We start from the raw sequence: 19,302 nt of genomic DNA on the forward strand, positions 1-19,302 counted from the left end.
ATGTCTGGCTTCTTGTTATTCTGGGATCACTATCTTTCCCTCCTCCTTGTGGGAGAATATTAATAGAATATTAAGAGAATATTAATATTTCAGAAAGTGTAAGGGGTAGGAATACAATTTCTCTATTTGCGAATACAAATGGGAGCTGAAAACCCTTTCCTTTTCATGGAGATCACCTTCTCTTCTAAATTGATATTTGCTGCTTTTTTTCCTTTTTTTTTTAAAGAAGCCAGTAATCAACTGATGTAATTGTCAGCACATTAATGGTAGTTCTAATACCTTCAATGACTTCACAGCAATTTACCTTATGCATGGCAAAAGGCTCCTATTGTTTTAGCTTTAGCTATTCAATTCTGTTTGAATCAGCTTGTTGTAAATACTGAATGAGAAGCAGTACCATATTGTTCTCTTAATCATTCTTAGTTCCTTTGCAGTAGCACCAAAGTAACATTTCTGAAAATGAATATTTCTTGATGTATGTTAAAACTTACAAAAGTCATGATGCATAGCATGGCTATTTTATGAATCAACAGCAAGGAGCTAAAGGAGATGCTCTGTTCTGTTAAAAGAAAATTAAAGCAGCAGCTGAGAAGTTGTTTTGTGATCTTGGAGAAAAATCTCTAGTACCAGACAGCAATGTCATTTTGTAGTCAATGCAGGCACTCTAGGTTGTAGCTGTCTATAATAAGAAACAGAGGACAGTTTAAGGACCTAGATATTAAGAGCTCATGAAACAATACTAGCTGTGCTGTCAACTTTTACATCTAACCTGTATCAATAGCAGTGGTATTTCAATGGTATCAAACAAGTTTCTGTCAATTCAGACTGTTGATTTTAGAGAGAAAAGCCAAATGCTTAGTACTTGCTTACTTAATAAGCAATATATGAATCAGTCTGTGACTAGAGCTTGGGACTGTGCAGCATGAGCATTTTGTATCCTGATTGCCTTATTCTTGTAAATTTAGGGAGAAGTAAAATAAGGCTTTTGCAGCATCCCTTAGCTTACACTCAATTTGAACAGGCTGACAGAGAGGGGAAATGTACATTACTCCTTTTAGAAAGCTTATTACATCTGTTCATTCAAATCAGTTAAAATATTAAGTGTGACAATGCATGTAACATATGTTATTGTTTTCTTTTCTTTCAAGAATTAACACTTATTCCAGTAAATGCAACTGCATTTCCTTGCAATTAAACATAGACTTATCCAAAGTATAAATAAACCTCCTCTTCTTCTCCTATAACATTAAAAATTACCTGAGAGTTGTTCTGCTCCTTACTTTCTGAGCATCATTTGCTGCCTTCCTTCTTTGGCAGTACAGCTGGGAAATAAGCAGTTGGGGATGAGTGAGATGTTGTCTTGCTCCTGTGGTAAGGGTTTGGAGCAAGATCCAAACTTTGCTCAGGGCAGAGTCTGAGTAAAATTGTTTGGTCTAGATGGATGAAATACCTGAGTGAGGTGCTGGTGCAGTCTTAGAGCAACGGCTTGAGAGACCCTTTCTCTCCTTGCACATAGTATGCTTCAGTATAGGTTTCCCCAACTGGGTTCCTTCTGGCTATTCTCAAACTTGCAATTAATGATTGTTCTCCTCTTAAGACATGTAGTGTGTATATGTAGCCTGTATACATATTACTGCAGCAAAACCTTGACTCCTACCTTGGAAGTTTACCTGTGATGCAGGAATGTTATATGAAGAAATACAGAAAACGAGGCTACTGCTTAAAAGATTCTGCTCTTACCTTGAGCTGAGCCAGCAGAGCAAATAGTCTTAACTGCTTTGTTGTATCAGGATAAGTACCTGGAAAAGTAATGCTCATGGTGCTTAGGACTTACTTGGCAAGGTGCTCCTTGAAAGAAATGGTAGTTTTTCCTGGTCAGAGATTCCAGTGGTGAGCCCAGGTATACTTGTAGGTATACTTAATTCATACTGAGTATGTAGCTCCAGGCAACATTTTTTGTTGACAGCTGTCATAAGATGTATGTACCTCTTGACTGGAGCAAGTCACTGAAGATAGACTTAGCTCTGGAAATGGAATTATATGGAAAAGTCTTGGTTTAAAATATGGGGGGAGAGGGGGAAAGAAAGGAGGTAGGAACACACGGAAAAGTCGGTGATTTCTTCTAAAACAGTTGCACACTGTCTTATAACCACAGACGTTTCTGTCAGCAATAATATTCTGCACATAAATGCCATCTATTTAGCTAAAAATCCTCACTTTGATTGTGTGCCAGGGTCAATACCAGGAGAGACCTTGACAGATTAAAACTTTGAAGCATTCTAACACTCTCTCCCTTCACTACCATTGTAGTGGGAACTACCTCCATTCAAGTTTTGGCTAAGTCAAGGTAGTCTTTTCATAATCCCATTGTAATTATGAAGTTTAAAACTATGTATGAGAAATGTGAAAAATGGAAGGTGCTACAGTAACTGAGAAATGAAGAAGTGTATGACAAGGACATGTTTCTCTGTTTGTGACAAGTTGCTTGACTTTGGTTTCAGTTTTTGCTATTGGATTTGTTTGTTTGCTTTTAATCACACTAGTCTGAGATGATTAAGCTTCTAGTAATCTCTAAACATGGAAAAAAAGAAGGCGGTTGAAGGGTGGGGGGGAGGTAGGGAAAGACCTAAATTTACATCATTGTGTAAAAATCTGATTACCCTGTCTCCTGACTACTTGGAGAAAATAAGTGGGCTGTAGAAGAGGTGTCATCTTCTTTGTAAATCAAGTAATTTGAGGTTTCCTTTTACTCTCTCACAGTAAACCAGGCATGCAATTCATTCTTTTGTTTGGACAGTTGGTCTGCTAATTAAGAAGCCAGTGACTATTTCTCTGCCAAATGGTTCTCCTTTGTATATCTTTCTAATCCCTGTGAAGTTAATACATATTGAAATGGCATATGTCTGTGCCCAACTAGGAGAGCAAATACCACCGGAAGAGCAGGATCAGTAAAGGAAAACAGAACAATTTTTAAAGATACTCATCCTTAGTGTCTATATGATACAGAAAGATATTGCAAACTGGATTTCATCTCCATGATTGAACTGCTGCTCACTAAAGTAGAGATGGGCATATGTTATATAAGTGTATAAACCCAAAACAGAAGTCAAAACAAATGTAATGAGAATTCAAGGGTAACACACTTCAACCTGGCTGGAAGGTAGTTGGCATGTTGTACTCCCATTAGTCATACAGGTGTTAAGTGATATTGCATAGGTATTCTGGCTAGAAATTGGTTATGTGATGAGATAATCGCATCTCTGGAAATAGGTAATGTAATATGCTGCCCATTTGTTCTTTAAAAAAAGGTGTGTTCTTCAGTTTTCCTTAAGATATGTAGTTTTAGAGGTCTGTGGTTTCTTAGCTTGTGAGAATAACTGCAAAAGAGTGAGCTGTAATGTAATGTAACACAACAGCTGGAGAGGAGGAAAGACCCTCCTGATGATGTTGGAGTGCCTGTGTTCAGCTCAGAGGAGCACAGACTTTTAATTAGCATGCACAAGTCATGATGATGGAAGAGACACACAGAAATGGATGTTTTTCTTTTCTTCCTTGCCCATCATGGAGGATCTAAAATTGTGACAATACCTCATGCTTTCAAGAAAGAGACAAGAAAATACCACTTCTTTTTGGTTGTTGCCTAAACAATAACTGGTCATTGAAATAATGGACCTATGTACTTGTATAGATATTTGTAAGTGGGTGAAGCAGGTGTGAAGCTCCCAGTGCACACCTCTGTCCAACTGTCTCCTAATACAAAGTTATGACTATAGGTTTCTGGACATCTTGTTAATATTCTCCACTCTACTTCAACTATAGTGATATTTCGGAGAGGTTCCTCTGCTCCCTTGAACTGCTGAAAGGAATTATTTTCCCTACAACCCTTGTGTTCCTTCGTAGATACAAACGTTAATTTTCAATTGCCTGCAATTTTTGGGGGTAGGAAAACACGTGGTTCAACAATTCTAAATGTCATTGAGAACAAATGTTGAACAAGCTAAGACTAATGGTACTGAAACCTACAGATTTTTATTGCGAAGATATGATTGTTAATTCCTAAATTTGATTGCAATCACCTCATTACAACATCAAGCATTTGTTAAATTCAATAAGCTACTTTAGGAGATACCAAGTTAAGAAATGAGCATATCCAAGAAAATGGAAAATTGTGATCTGTCTTTACCTAGTGATTGTCTTTCCGCTGTGTTTCCTCTAGACTAAGATTTTGTTACTGAAATAAATGTTCAGTCATTTTCCTAACACAGTTTTAATCAGATATTTGCTGTGCAGATTTTACTTGTTTTTCCTATCACCCATGTCTGCAGACTTTCTCTTGTTTTATGTCAGCTGAATCCCTTCAGTTAGTTTTCAACAGTGTCATCAAATGGAGATAAAAATCCACAAAAAATAATAACCTATCCCTGAGTCCCTGTAAGCTTGCCTACAAATCCATCCAGTGCAAATGACTTTCAGGGATAGACAGCAAAAGAAAACATAGTGGGTATGGCACCAGCAGTAATCATGATTTGACAAGGTTTCCTGAGTACAAAAAAGTCACTTCAAGGAGAAGTTAATAATCCTTCTGTACTGACCTCAACAGACAAACAGCTGTTCACTCACCTACTGATGAAACTACCCTGTGCCTTGATTTACATTTGGGGGGAAATTCTCTGTCCTGAGCACCAGCTGTTACTGTCATCAGCTGCCTCTGTGGTGTACTTTGTGGAAAGCCAAATGAATACAATTTGGTGTCCAGATAGCCACTGAAGTGGAACATTGAACCCTACAGTACACTTTTTTTCATCAAAAGTGATGGCTTTGTTTTTTCTTATACTGAGTAGGGTATAACGAAACCTGTATCATTTTTCAGCTGATTTGCAGTGCTTTAAGAAGTTAATTATTTGCTTACTGAACATAACAATGTCCATCGCGTCTGCAAAACTAATACAGGTTTCAGACAGATTGTCCACTGACACCACTGAATTTCAGCCCTCCCTGAAGGCAGCACGGTCAGGGTGGAGTGAGAGAAGGGCTGAATTGGGGGCAAGGTACACAGTAGCAGCGGCCACAGCAACCTGTGACGATAGCGAAGGCACAAGTAGAGTTGACTTTCTCATCTGCTGAAACCCATGCTAGGCTCCAGGCAGACTCCAAGGACAGCGTGTCAGCTGTGGAAACTCTGTGGAAGGCTCTGCAGAGGTGTGTAAAACTGATGAAGGCTAGGGCTTAGGTGGCAGCTGGGTTAGGTAAAAGAGCAGACCACCACTGGTTAGATTAGATACTGTTAGATTTTTTTGGAGGTCCTTCTGTCTGCCTACTCTCTTTTGCTCATGTCTCCAGCACTGGCCTGGCAACTGACCTATATTTTAGGAGCACCGAAATATGAAGATAGGCAAACAGCGCTAAATTAAATAATTGATTATTGACAAAGAAAGCAGGTTGAAGAACTTAAGTTGTGCAATATTGTTCCCAGGAAATCAGAATTTGATGTGATCTGCTCAGTACCCCTCATTATTTGAAAGAAAAATAATAAGGTAGGTTTTATTTCAAATAATCTGAGAATCATTTCATGAAAGATTTGTCTTCTTTTCACATCACTGTGTTCAACAAAGGCAAGGTCAGGGTCCTACACTTACAGAATGATCCCGTGCACCAGCGCAGGTGACCTGCTGGAAAACAGCTCTGCTGAGAAGGCCCTGGGGGTTCTAGAGGACAAGCTGTCCATGAGCCAGCAGTGTGTCCTTGTGGCCAAGAAGGCCTGTGGCACCCTGAGCTGCATTACGAAGAGCATTGCCAGCAGGTCAAGGGGAGGAGATCCTGCACCTCTACTCAGCCTTGGTGAGGCTGCATCTTGAGTGCTGTGTCCAGTTATGGTCTTCCCCGTTCAGGAAAGGCAATGAACTATTGAAGAAGGTTCAGTGGGGGCCTGTGAAGATTGTGAGGGGACTGGAGCACCTCATGTATGAGAAAGACAGAGGGAGTCGGGCCTATTTAGCCTGAAAAAGACTGAGAGTGGATCTTAGCAATGAAGGGCTGGTGAGAGATGTAGCGATTGGAGGCTGTTGTGGGCACAGCAACCACAATATGATAGAGTTGTCAATACTCAGTGGCGTAAGGAGGGACATCAACAAAAGCTCTACCCTGGACTTCCAGAGGGCAGACTTTGGCCTTTTCAGGACACTGATTCAGAAACTGCCTTAGGAAGCAGCCCTTAAAAACGAAGAGGCCCAGGAAGGTTGGACATGCTTTTAGAACAAAATCTTGAAGGTGCAGGAGCAGGTCATTCCTATGTGCTGACAGAGGAACCAGCAGGGAAGAAGACCACCCTGGATGAACAGGGAGCTTTTGCAGGAACTCAGGGACGAAAAAGAGAGTGTATCACCTTTGAAAAAAGGGACAGGCAACTCAGAAAATGTTTAATGATGTCATTAGATCATGCAGAAAGAAAATTAGAGAGGCAAAAGCTCAGTTAGAACTTAATCTGCCCACTTTTGTAAAAGATAACAAAAAGTATTTTTATAAATAGATTCTAATAACAAAAGGATGACCAAGGAAAACTTCCCTTCTTCACTGGACATGATTTTTATGTTAACATTATTTAGTATTTGAACTATACTTATATTAACAGTTAATTGGAAGATTTTACTTAGTCATCTAAGCTCCTGAGGGGGCCTAGAGAAAGAACAGTTCTTCATTGAACTGCAGGCAGCCTGAGTTAGCGTGGGAGGATGTTGGTCCACTTTTTCCAGTGTCCTCTTTTAGAGGTTTCATTTAGTAAGCATTGCACCATTGAAGCAAAACCTTGCTCTGAACAGCGTGTCTGTCTGTGCTGGACTGTCACCAGCTTTCTCTTGCCTGTCTCAGTGTCCTCATCAGACCCAGTGCAGTAACTATGCTCTCACTCTTCCATGAGTTTGGGAAGGGAAGAAGTCTCATTCCAGTACTGTTTCTCCTCTGCACATCAGCATGTTCTCTCCGGAACTGCAAACAATTTTAAACAGGCTGCTTAAACCAAAGCTGGGCAAGAACTGACAGGATTTGTTCTGCCTTTAATAGTGTATAAGATACAACCTCAAATAAAAATGTTTGCTTTCTGCAGACACTCAGGCCATTAATTTTTTCATAGGCAAAGTGCTCATGGAAAAACAGAAAAGCCAATAAATTGATCATCCAGTTGCTAGCCTACCAATAATAATAAATAAGATTTTGGCTCAGATCCTGTATGTTATCCCAAACCCAATGACTTGGTAATGTCTGCTCTTCCAGTTGAACAAAAAACATACATGGCAATTTATATGACAAACTGGTAGTTTTTAATACCAAATGAACATGTTGAAAACAAATATTTTACATTCATATCAGAATGCATTTATTTCAAACCTTGAAAAGAATTATTTTTGTGAAGCCAAAAATAGACATGTGAAAAGCTCATCTAGAAATAGACCTTGGAATTTGCCTTCATTTATATTGTATTTGTAGGGTATAGACATTGAATGCCGCTTACAATGGAGGCTAAAGAGAGATTACAAATCTCTAGAAGTAGAGATAATAATACTATGGGAAAGGAAGCTTCAAAAATGAATGGCTCTGGTATCTTCAGATTCCAGAATTTTTCTGTATTTGTTTGCAGAAGAATGGAAAGTACATTTTTGATAAAGATCAAAAATAGCAGACTAAAGCTTTCTTTTCTGCTGTCAGAGCAGAGTCTGCCAAGTAATTTGTCTATACAAACCATGTAAAAGCAAAAGCCCTATTGTAAAGATGGTGTTATTTTTAGAGGTAGATTTTATTATTGAGATCTCTTTCTCTGCAAAACAAGGCCATGATGGCAAATTCATGCAATCTGGTTAATGAGAGCTCCAGACAAGATATCCTCCAATTCTCAACTCTGCTTTTTCAGAACATGTGTGGTTTTGTGCTCATACTTAATTTGCAAAGGCTTCAGCATCAACCTTCTCTTGCAGTACCACAACACAGTCACTCTCTCTTCCTTGGAAAGATCACTAGTTGACTTGTAATAATGTGACCCCATTCAACACCAATGGATGGGAGTCATCTTTAATGAAAGAAGTCATGATACTGAGGCGTGAAGCAATAACTGTTGCTTTATCTGCTTTCCTTGCGCTAGCAGGGCCTTGCCATGCCCATTGCCATGATTTTCATCCACTTACACTACCATCTCTTTGGTGCTGTTGCATTGTTTCTGGTTCATAACATTACGTATTTTTCCCTAAGTGATACTCTTCTGTTTTCAGAAAACATCAGACTCTGATGTTTTGGCCGTTATGGAAATGAGCAATTTAAATAAATTCACTATGTGCAATTCAAAATGAAGACAGAAATTACCTAAATCTAGTGCAACATGATACACCACATAACATTTTGTGTCTCTCTTTTCAAAAGAGTTCTTCTTTGTTCCAGCATAAATATGTTTACTGTATGAAATAATATTAAATAATATTCAATAACATTCAATAACAAACAGCATTAAGAACAATTTTCTAGTGATGTGAACAGTATTATTTAACAAGGTACGTGTGAATCGTTTTTTTTTTTGCTGCAATCCCTCTTCCCATACAGTGAAATTCTTGTCTTGCAAAGCTAGCTGTTTGTATATAAAAATACCCAAAACCAAAAAAACCAACCAACCAACCAACCAACAACAACCACCACCCAAAAAACCCCCAAAAAACCAAAAAACAAAACCAAAAAATCCAAGGTAAATGGTAAAGTGGTTTAATCTGCATACAGCAGATTCAAATAAATATAAAACTAAAATAATGACTGAAAAACAAAACCAAAACAAAGCAAAACCCAACCATGGACAGTTTCTTTCTGAAAAAAAATCTGGTTTGTTCTTTAACAAGTAATTTTGGTCCATGACCAAATGTTTCCTTTTTCATTTGCTTTAATTAAAGTGGGTCTTCTTTGTGGCTTTTATCATATATCCTTCACTTCAAGTAAAATCGTTCTGAACAATATCTAGAAATCTTTTCCTACCATTCAATAAATGGTTTTGAGGCAGACTTTTACTGAAAGTGACACTCTGAAGTCTCCCAGATGGTGCTTGAGGGACATATTTCCACTTATGCAGTAGGATTAATTAACAGGCAAACTTAAAGGTTTAAAAAAAGAAAAACAAAGAGAAGGCCAAAGGATGAGTCTGCATCAGACTTGCCCCTCGGCAGGACTGTTGCATTTATTCTTTTAAAAACTACACAGCATAGAGTATTGCACTGGATTTACTAAGTGTCTTTCAATTGTTTTTCTAAAAAAAAATTTATTTATACATCAAAATATCAAATATTTTGAGGAAGCTCAGTATTCTGTCTTGTAAATTAAAATCTGTCCGCAGAAATGCTAAATAAGATGTTTTTGAGACACGTTGGAAAGTCACTAATAATATTAGAAGCAATAAAATTTTATTGCAAGTGTCTTTTCATTCTTCTATTACTGTTGTGAATTATGAAATTTTGCAAACCCACTGGTTGAATTTTAGTTTTTCTTTTATGTATATCTATGTTTTGTTAAATATCTTGTTTAATTCTATGTGGAGGAAGGAAGTGTCTCCACATGACAGGGAATTGTGCTGTAAGGTTATGCTATTCCTGGATCATTGCTGTTCATCATCTGCAGAGAGTTCTGCCATGAGCTGATTTTACTTGAGAACACCCAGAGGGAGTAGAAACCCCTGTGCAGTGGTTCAAGTTATACTGGGAAAAAAATTTTTTTACAAACTTGCTAATATGAGCAATAAAGTGTTGGCAAACTAAATTAAAGACATGATGAAACACAGCAGCATTGCTACAGGAGTGCCATATAGTTACGATTATGCAAATAGGAATATAAGTGGTGTCGGGCTGCCTGGAACCTACTGCAAGTCCCAGCTGGTGGCTTCTCTAATGATTCAGAGACTGGGGGGCTGGATTAATGTCATGAATTTACATAAACACATAGCTGTCTTCCCTGGTCTGTAGCCCACTAGAACAACTACTTTAGTTCTAAAACTTCTAGCTCCTTTTTTGACAAAGATCTTGATAGGATTTCCAAAGGTTAATATCAGACAGTTTGTTTTGTTAATACTTTCAAACAGTAATAAACAAAACTTACCTACCATTTACTTATCAAACATGTGTGCTCTTGAGTTTTTATTGCTTTTTTTTTCAAAGTGAAAATTTGGCAAAAGAATATGATAGGTTAGTTTTCTGTAGAGTGTTTGAGAAGGTGATGATTAAGTGAGATATTGTGGGTTCATGGACACAAAAATCCCACTTATGTGTCTGAGTAGGGAAGAGCAGATGTTTACAAAGGGATCTGAAGCAAGAGATCTCTTTTTTTCTAGAGAGAGCATTGTTTTGTCTATAGTAAGGTACAAATAGTATTGTGGGAAATAGGAGATGATGTGGGACTAAACTATTTAGCACAAAGGGTAGCTTTTGTAGTTGTTATGATACAAACCTGTGAAGAAGTTGTACTGTTTTAAAAATTCAGCAGGAAAAAAGTTAAGACTGCTGAAGCCACCCCCTCATTTCGGTGGAAGGGAAAACAAAGACTGCAAGAGATTAAAAATGTTAAAGTCATAATTTTACTGAGCTAAAAACTATCAAGTAACACAACAATAAGGAGGAATGAAAAAAGGCAAAAAAAATCACAAAATCAACAAAGGCAAAATGTTACCTGTCCCCGACCCCTAGGGTTAGAAAAAGGCTCCTGTTCCCATGCTTTGTGCCACACGCCTGCGAGAACAAAAGAAGTACTTTGGCAAACAAGTTTCCATGGTTTAATACCTTCTCTGGCCAGACAAAACCAATGGGGAATAGGGGAAATGCAAAACCTGGAAGGCTATTTCATCCAAAAGGATTTATTCTGCTGAGATGCTGGCACAGATTCTGGCACAGTGGCAGCTAGCAAGAGCAGCAGTAGTCCCAGGTGGTGGCTAGTGAAAGCTGTGTATGTATAGATATACATACAGATATACACAAGCACAGGTGTTCTTTCAGTAGTCACTGACCATCCCTCAGGATGTGGGTTGAGTTCATCAATCCCCATCCCTCTACATTACTCATCGAGTGCACTCAGGTCCTTGAGCAAAAACAATCCCATGGATGGGTTTGCCTTTGCTTGAGGCAGGACTAGTCCAAACTGTCTTTTAGAATGTCGGGCAGAGACTATGTTCTCATCCAAAAGCCACAGTTATCATATCTATCCTTCTCATGAGATATTCATGACTTGTCCCCCAATTCCAAAGCAGATAGAGCTCACAAGACTCGCTGGCTTTCTTCTGTGAAAACAAGGATGTGATGTGATTTTGAAAAGTGCGTTGCCTTCTAAATGTGGCTGCAGGGAGGATTTTTTCCAAAAGAAATAATTAAGCAAGAAAAGTAGGAAAAAACCCTGGACAAGTCTCTTCCAGAACAGTGTGTCTGTTTAACACTGAATGAGTGCAAGGCCTTCATGAATTTCAAAAAATATAACTTGAAGAAAAGCACATTTGGACCACTACATTGTTTCATTGCACCTTGTGTTTGGTTTTCATTTTAATCCAGTAGTAATGGTGACTCTGCACTGCTAAGAGTGGCTGTAATTTACATAGTCCTTTGCAGTCTGGAAAATTTCATTGAATTTGGCTTGTATCTGCATGGTATTTCCACTTATAAACTAAGGGTTTAAAGGGTTGATTTTATTAACTTAGCCCTTCTAATGTTTCCATTACTATCAGGTAACTTCTATCTTAAGACATGCTTAGACAGTTTGAACTTCAATTACTCTTTTCAAAATCAGGCAAAGAACAAGTAATTTAATCTGAGAAAATGAAATACTCCAATGAGTTCTTTCCTATTTCCATTACTTTCAATTTTTGGTTGATCAGTGATGCTGTGAGAAAGGTAATATAGTGGAGTCTTTTATACTTTGTCTATGTCAAGAAAACATACTAAACTTAGTCATAATAACTGGGTGTTTCAGCTGTTGAGAAAATGTTCCACAGCTGGGCAGGACTTTGCAGTCAGCTTAAATGAAGATGAATCAGGCTAAACATCACCTCAGGTAGTTAAATTTCTGAAAATCATCTGTGCCCTAAACCGTTCAGTATTTCAACAGTTGACACAGGAAATAATAGATTATATAGGTTATAGGAAAGGTGTCCAGGAACAACAATGTCACACAATGCAATGGTGGTAGCAATGTGTAGCACTGCATGTTCAGCACCTGCCTTTCAGGTGAAAGATGGCTTTGGAAACCCTGTCCCAGATATTAGTTCCATTCTGGAAATAAAATATCAAGTACTTGAAGAAGGAGCTGACTGTCTGGGAAAACTGGTCTGGGAAGCCATGGGCATTTCCCCTCTGTTGCAAAACAGGAATGGATTTTACAAGAGAGTATTTACTACCTTTGGTGTGCATGGTTACCTCTGGCCTGGACTCTGAGAAGATAAGTAAGATCCCATTCATTGCTGGGGCTGCCACTGCTAAAATTTTGCCCTTATCATTTTTGGGGGGATCCAACTTTTTAAATGTTTGTACCTAAATGCAAAAATTTAATATTTTTAAATAAATTGCAGATTAACTTAACTCTTGGTTAAACCTTCTCTCCTTCTCTGTTCTCCATCCCTGGTTTTCTAACCAGAGGTTATCTCCACCAATTCCACACAATCCCCTCTTATTTTAGTGCACGCTAAGGGGAAAAAAGTGACTAGCAGTAAGTATGCAAAATATATATATAAAAATGTTTCACTGTTTGGCACACCTCTTTGTCCAAGACAAATATTCCACTCCTAAAGAAAGACACCAGATATTTTATTCTACTTCTAATGCAGTGCATTACTGCTGACCTTTCCACCTGGGCAATGATCTCTATCAGTTTGGCTAGAAAACATCATACTATCTAACATTATCTTACAAAGTTAATGCACTGAGCTATGTTTCTAGCTAGGAATATTGTCTGATCAAACCACAAAGTATCTTTAAATTCTGTCCATCCAGAGAAACACCCCATTCTAAGGAGTCATAACTAACACCCATGTAGGCCCAAAACATGCAATAGACAGCCTGTAAATCTACCTTTTTGTATTGTCTTGCTCTTGTTGAATGAGATGATCTAATTCTCACATAAAAATGAGTTTTCCAGAAAGCTCAGAGTTCACAGAATGAGGGTAATATCTGAGAATCGTCTAAGCATCAATTCCTATCTATATTAAAAGGGCGATATAACAGTTTGATGATTTTATGACAGGACATCAATTCTACACTCAAAAATTATTAGAGATAACGCGCATAAATGTTCTGCTTATTGCCAGGGTAAAATTTCCACATTGTGGGTTTGGATCTTCTCCCACATCTACAGCAAGATTCTCATGTTGCTTGGAGACTACACCTTGGTACATATCTTGCTCCTTCCTTCTGTGTTTAGCAAATGACTCCAAAAGCTTCTTTCCAACTCTTTTCCAGAGGATTAGAGCTTTTAACAGTGTTCTTGCTTTGATTTTGTTTAATCTTTGCCTTTTCAAAAATATAAAATGAATTTGTTGGAACTGCAGCTAGCCTTGACTCCCCTTGCCTTTCATTAAGCATAGCTGTCTCTGTTGTAGGCAGCTGACGGGTTAATGGGGTTGCAATCAACTTTCAAGGTATGTTAGGCTTTGCTCTGTTGCCTGACACTGTTTTGCTTATGCTGCTGTGCAGTTTTGCTCTGCATCTACAAGTGTGTAAAACACACATCCCAACACACACCTAGGTGGGCACAGTCCTGGTCTTACCTGTCTGCTATTGCAAGTGATGGGTTTTTTTGCATTTCACACATGGCTGGGGTTCCGCGGGCTCATTTTTCATGAGAGGAGACATTTTGCAAGCCATTATACTAGAATTTCTCCTTAAAATTAAAAAAGTCCTTACATTAATATGTCTAGTAGATTTTTTCTTTTCAGACAGTGTAAGGTAAAACATACTCAGGTATCTTCCCAAGGGAGTGGAAAGGGTTCAAAAAGGGTTTATTTCAGAGGCAAGGACATTAAAACTTACAAACGTCACAGCACTGCCAGGCAGCACCAGGCCTCAGAGGAAAGGCAAATTCCCCATACACTTCCAAGGCTTTTTATCTGCTCTCTGTTCTCCTCCACCTCTCTGGCCTGAGGGGGCCTTGTACATGTCTGCAAGCATTATTTCTCCTGCATACCAGGGAAGGAGATAGCTTAGTTACAGCTCTTCCTACAACTTCCTCTGAAATGAAGAAATGAAATGGAAAAAAAGGCTTCCTAAGCGAAAAATGAGTTCTAGCTTCCCATGATGAATTCTTCCAAAAGAGCAACTTATCTCTACAGACAGCAAAGCATCCCTGTTTTTTGTCTTTGATCTCTAATCTAGCAACTACAAGTGGCTCAGTTGCTGATGTATTTAATTTGAATCTTTTGGTCGTTAATATCTCTATGGATTAAGCCCTCAAGAAATTAATAATCTTGGAGAGAAATCTGATCATCTTAGTTTATGTGCTTGTTGGTTTTTTCTTCAACATTCATTAACTTTTTTCATTTGCTTCATACTGTTTTTTTATTTTCAAAGTATCATTTAATTTTCCTTCAGTAATTCGGGTTTTGCAAACTTTCATTACACAGTATGCTATTGTCCTCTCCCTAGCGCTTTGGTCTCATGGAGGTTCAGTGGTTCTTTGCCAGTCTTGTGTGTGAGCTTTGGAATACCAGTCTCTCTCTTGTTTCATGGCTCTTTCAGATAATTGCTTGCCCTGAGTAATGCTGTTGAATCCTCAACAATGAGTCGGATTTTGTTAATATGGCATATAAGTCTCCCTGACATGTGTAAAGCCCTGAGCTTACTTGATGAGCTTTTTAAAGGGGCTCAGGTACTTTCAATCAAAATAACACAGAGAACATTGACTTAGCAAATTCTAACCCATCCAGCTTTAAATTACCCAGATTTTGAGAAAAGGAAGTTAGGAAAAGAAAGAAGGAGAAAGAGAGAGAGGGAGAAAGAGAGAGAGACAGAGAGAAAAGAAAGGGACAGAGGAAGGTCAGTAGTCATGGCTTGGATCCAGTGTGGTCTCAGCTACTATAAGATACAAGACAATGGGACATGTAACTGTTTTTATCTGCTCTGGTCTCCTGGGGCACTTTCCCCCCAGGTGGGGCTTTTGGTGTGCCAGTGGCTTTTGGTGGGGCTTTTGGTGTGCCAGACAGCCATTTTGAGGCTAGACTAGAGGATCCAGGGATGGGGTGTGGTGCAATGCACTGCCCCACCTACACAGAACTTTCACTGCCTCCCCCTCTTACTGCCCCCCCTTCTGTTGTTTTGAGCCATTAATAATTTTCTCTAGTCTCTCACAATGTGACTCCTATTCAAGGCAATGTATCAAAAGACTTTGGCAATCTAATTTTCATGGTATTTTGCATTGAATTGTATATCTTGCAGATACAGAGAACTTGTGAGCTGTGCATTAGGAGGGTTTGGATGGGAAGATGGATACTGCTGTTGCTGTTTAGCTTAGATTTGCAGTACATTTCTGGATCACAGGAGTAGATTTATATCTATATTTTTTTATTTATGTTGTAAGGTATTTCCAGCATTAAGTTGGAAAGTGGTTCCTTTGTTTTTCCAAATATTGCCAGCAATGCTGTGGGCTGGAACACATCTCCGTTGTGGCTTAGGATTGATATTCCTCAATTTAGTGCTTCCCCATTGAGACTCCAAAACCATAGGTGTTCACTCGCTTCACCCCCAAAACCCTTTCCTCTCCCATTCCTGCTGCAGCAGATCAGAGAGGAGAACTGGAGGCAAAAAAGGCAAAGATCATGAGTTGAAATAAGGACAATTTACTGGAAATAGCAATGAGATAAGAAAACAAACAGTAACAGCAACAATATTAATAACAAAATGTACAAAAAGAGACAGTGTGGAGCTCAACACAACTGCAACCATGCCAACCAGACTGCTCCCTTTGGCTCGGGACCAGCATTACCACCCTGCTCCATCCACCACACTTGCTCCAACAGAAGGAACACCCTTCTCCGAAGAAGCAAGAGAGTCCTTTCACCCTGCCCCTGGCAATGACATGAGAGAGTATCAAATAACATTATGGTTGTGGGGGAAACTAGGACATCCATTTTGGTCACTTTGCCTATAGCAGAGTTGCCATACAGGGGCTACTGCCACTGTATCAGCAAATACTTTTTTTTCGGTGATATGATAGCCCATCCAAAATGGTAAACTGTCCTTTAATGGTTTTCACTTAAAATGGGGATTTTTAGCAAGATGAATGATTCTAAATTAATTTTTCCAGCACTAGTTTTTTAAACATAATTTGAAATCTAAATGTGCATGCTAAGCTTCATATCAGTTCTTACTACAGTCCTCTATAGGATAGATACCCTTCTTAACCTGTTAGTTGCAGTTTAATATTAGGACCAAAGTAGGATTAGTCCTTTGATGTAGGTTGCACCTTTCCTGTGTTTCTTTCTTGTGTTTAAAATCCTACAGAGTCCTTTCTGGATCCACTAGAGAAACAGTTTCCTTATTATTCTACTCTTTCTTCTGTGAACAAAAGTCATATTAGGTCATCTCCTCCAGCTTTTTACCTTACCACAGATTACAGGCTCCTTTTTTCTTTTCTATGTCAGCGGGAGGGAGAAGAGACATGCTTCTTGAAAACAGGTTTGTGCCACTTCAGATATTCTTCCTTGTTCTGGGTACAAGTCTATGTCTGGGAGGCCCATCATGCCTACAATTCAGCCATGTACGTCTTCTCTTTCCATAGCAGTTAACCTGTTCCTGTGTTTTCTGTTGGCTGCATAAATATAGTGCTGATTGTACCTCTTTGTTTAATCCTGTGTGCCAGGATGAGTGCTGGTTCATATCAAATATTTCCTGCATGTCCCTGTGACCTCAGCATTTGAATGTGAAATTCTCTTCCCTCCTACCTTTTTCTCAGGAACATGTTGAAATCTGTCATGGCAGATTTTATTTTCAAATGCAGCCAATGTATGATGAGCCTCCACTTCTGGATTCTACCTTAACACTTGCCTTTCCCTTTCACTCTGTCCCACTTCCTTGTCAATGGGAGATATGCTGGTGTTTGACACTTTTGCATATTAGGCCTACAGACCTATTGCTAGCAAGGCAGGATGGGTGGGACCTCCTGAAAAAAAATGTAGGTCTTGGTCATTAGAATCTTCTATGGGCAAATTCTACCTGATTAGCACAGTTTAATGATTCGTATGCATGTTATCCTTTGACTAAAGGATACCTCATACTGCAGAGCTGGACCTCAGTTTAATAGTTTTCTTGCTGAATGAGAACATACTTAAGACTCCACCTAGCTTGCTCTGTTCAACAGGATGGTCCACCTTCTCCAGATGCTTCCTGCATTGCTTGGAAGATTTTGCTTGGAATCCTCTAGCCCATTAGACCTTTTATTCTGTGAAATTGCCCATGCTCAGCATTAGCATAAAAGAATGGGGAAAGCTTCTTGAGACAGTGCAGCATCTGCCTTACTTCAGGCCAGATCAAATCTAAAAGATATGCTTTAAAAGAATTGTGAGTCATTTTTCTCAGAGCCAGAGAGCTATGAGGGAGATAACAGAATTAGGCAGAAGGACTCTATAGCTGACCAATTGTTTCTTGTCTGACCCATGCAAAAGCAAATTGTGTCCATCAATTCATCATGACCTGTCTGTTGAGACAGATGCTACACAGTTCCCTTTGCTTCCTTTTCATGACTGTTCTGTGTGCTGCAGTGATGTATCCAACAGTGTGTGTATCCTTCAGGGTCACTCTGCTGCTCCAATGGAAATAATAGCAATTGGATTGTGAGCCTGAAGACAAAGTGCTGTGAACAACCAAAGACTGACCTTAGACAATCTGGACCCTTTTCTGTTGGATGCATTGATTATTAATCTTGCTTAAACGTTCTGTTGTCACCCATCAGCTGTCTGTCCATTTGAAATGAAGTCTTGGAAAATTAAATTACAACAACAGCTAAGTGAGTTTCACTAGCCAGTAAAACACAGAAGGGAAAAAATAAAACTTTTTTCTCCTCTGTACCATAGGGTCCTCCTTCTGTCACTCCACTTCAAAGTGTTGTCCCAGGGTGAAAGTAGCAATATAAATATGTATTTTTCTATTTATTTTCCACAGGAGCATATGCTTTATACTGCCCTGTGTCATAAACAATAGAAGATTGAAGTTGATAAAAAAACTCTAAAAAAATTAAAAATTAATAGAGGTTTGTTGGTTTTGGTTTGTGTTCTCAGTTTGTGGGTATGGAAAATTAAAGTATAAATTGAAGAAATAATGGAAAAAAATCTGAATTCTCACCAACTTATTAAGTAATAGTATAGAAATTTTATCTGGGAAAGAACCTCAACCTCTGTGTTCTCTATTATCTGCCTGAAATTGTTAGCTAGTGTGCACTTCTATAATAAAGTTCTCATGAAGCTTTTAAATGCTGGATACAGTGATGTTCTTTGTATTTTGCCTGAAGCTTAATTAAGTTGGGCACACTTTAGCACATGTAGGCAATCTGTACACCAGACATGAATTTTCAGCTTTCTTGTGTTACTCAAGAGTCAATTCTTGAATTTCTAAAGTGCATATAATTCTTCATTGGAAAATCTTAATCTAAGTTTTTCCAGGATCATAAAATGAAGCTCAGGGTTTCACTTCTAACCCACAGTTTAGCCACTGAGACATTTTGCTTATGATTTCATTATCAACTTTCTCAGAGTTTGGCAAATACACAGGTAGCTGTTAACGTGTCATTTAAAAGTTCTACTTCTCTAATTCCTGTTCATCTGTCCTACTATCTAGATTCAGCTGGAGGTTCCCAAAAGGATTAAGAGAATTTTCTTTCGCTGCTTTCCAGTTTGCAGACCAACTGCCCTCTCACTTCATATAGAGGGAAATAGTTCCCATCATAGCCTTTACAGAAATCCTTCTGCAGAAACTCTGTGTAACATACAAGACTTACTTTATAATTTCATTAAAGACTCACGAAGACTTGTGTTAGCATATATTGCATCCTGTAACTTAGCAAGGCATGTTTCCAGAAGATCTACAGTGCAGGAAGACTATATGAAATGTCAATCTGAAGCTAGCTCTTCAGTGAAAACTTATTTGGTTCATGAAAATGCTGGCTACTTTTCCTCCACATTTGTCAGCCAGAGTCTAACCTCTTCAAGGCTTATCTAGAGAGCAAGAATACTAGCCACCAAATCAACCAGCTAGATATCACAGTTCCAGTGTTTCTTTTTGTCTGATGATTTCCTGAGGCCCCTGGAGATGATGGTATGAATAAACAAAG

Source organism: Neopelma chrysocephalum, unplaced genomic scaffold (assembly GCF_003984885.1).
Source record: "Neopelma chrysocephalum unplaced genomic scaffold, ASM398488v2 Primary Assembly neopelma1_96234, whole genome shotgun sequence".
NCBI lineage: Eukaryota > Metazoa > Chordata > Aves > Passeriformes > Pipridae > Neopelma > Neopelma chrysocephalum.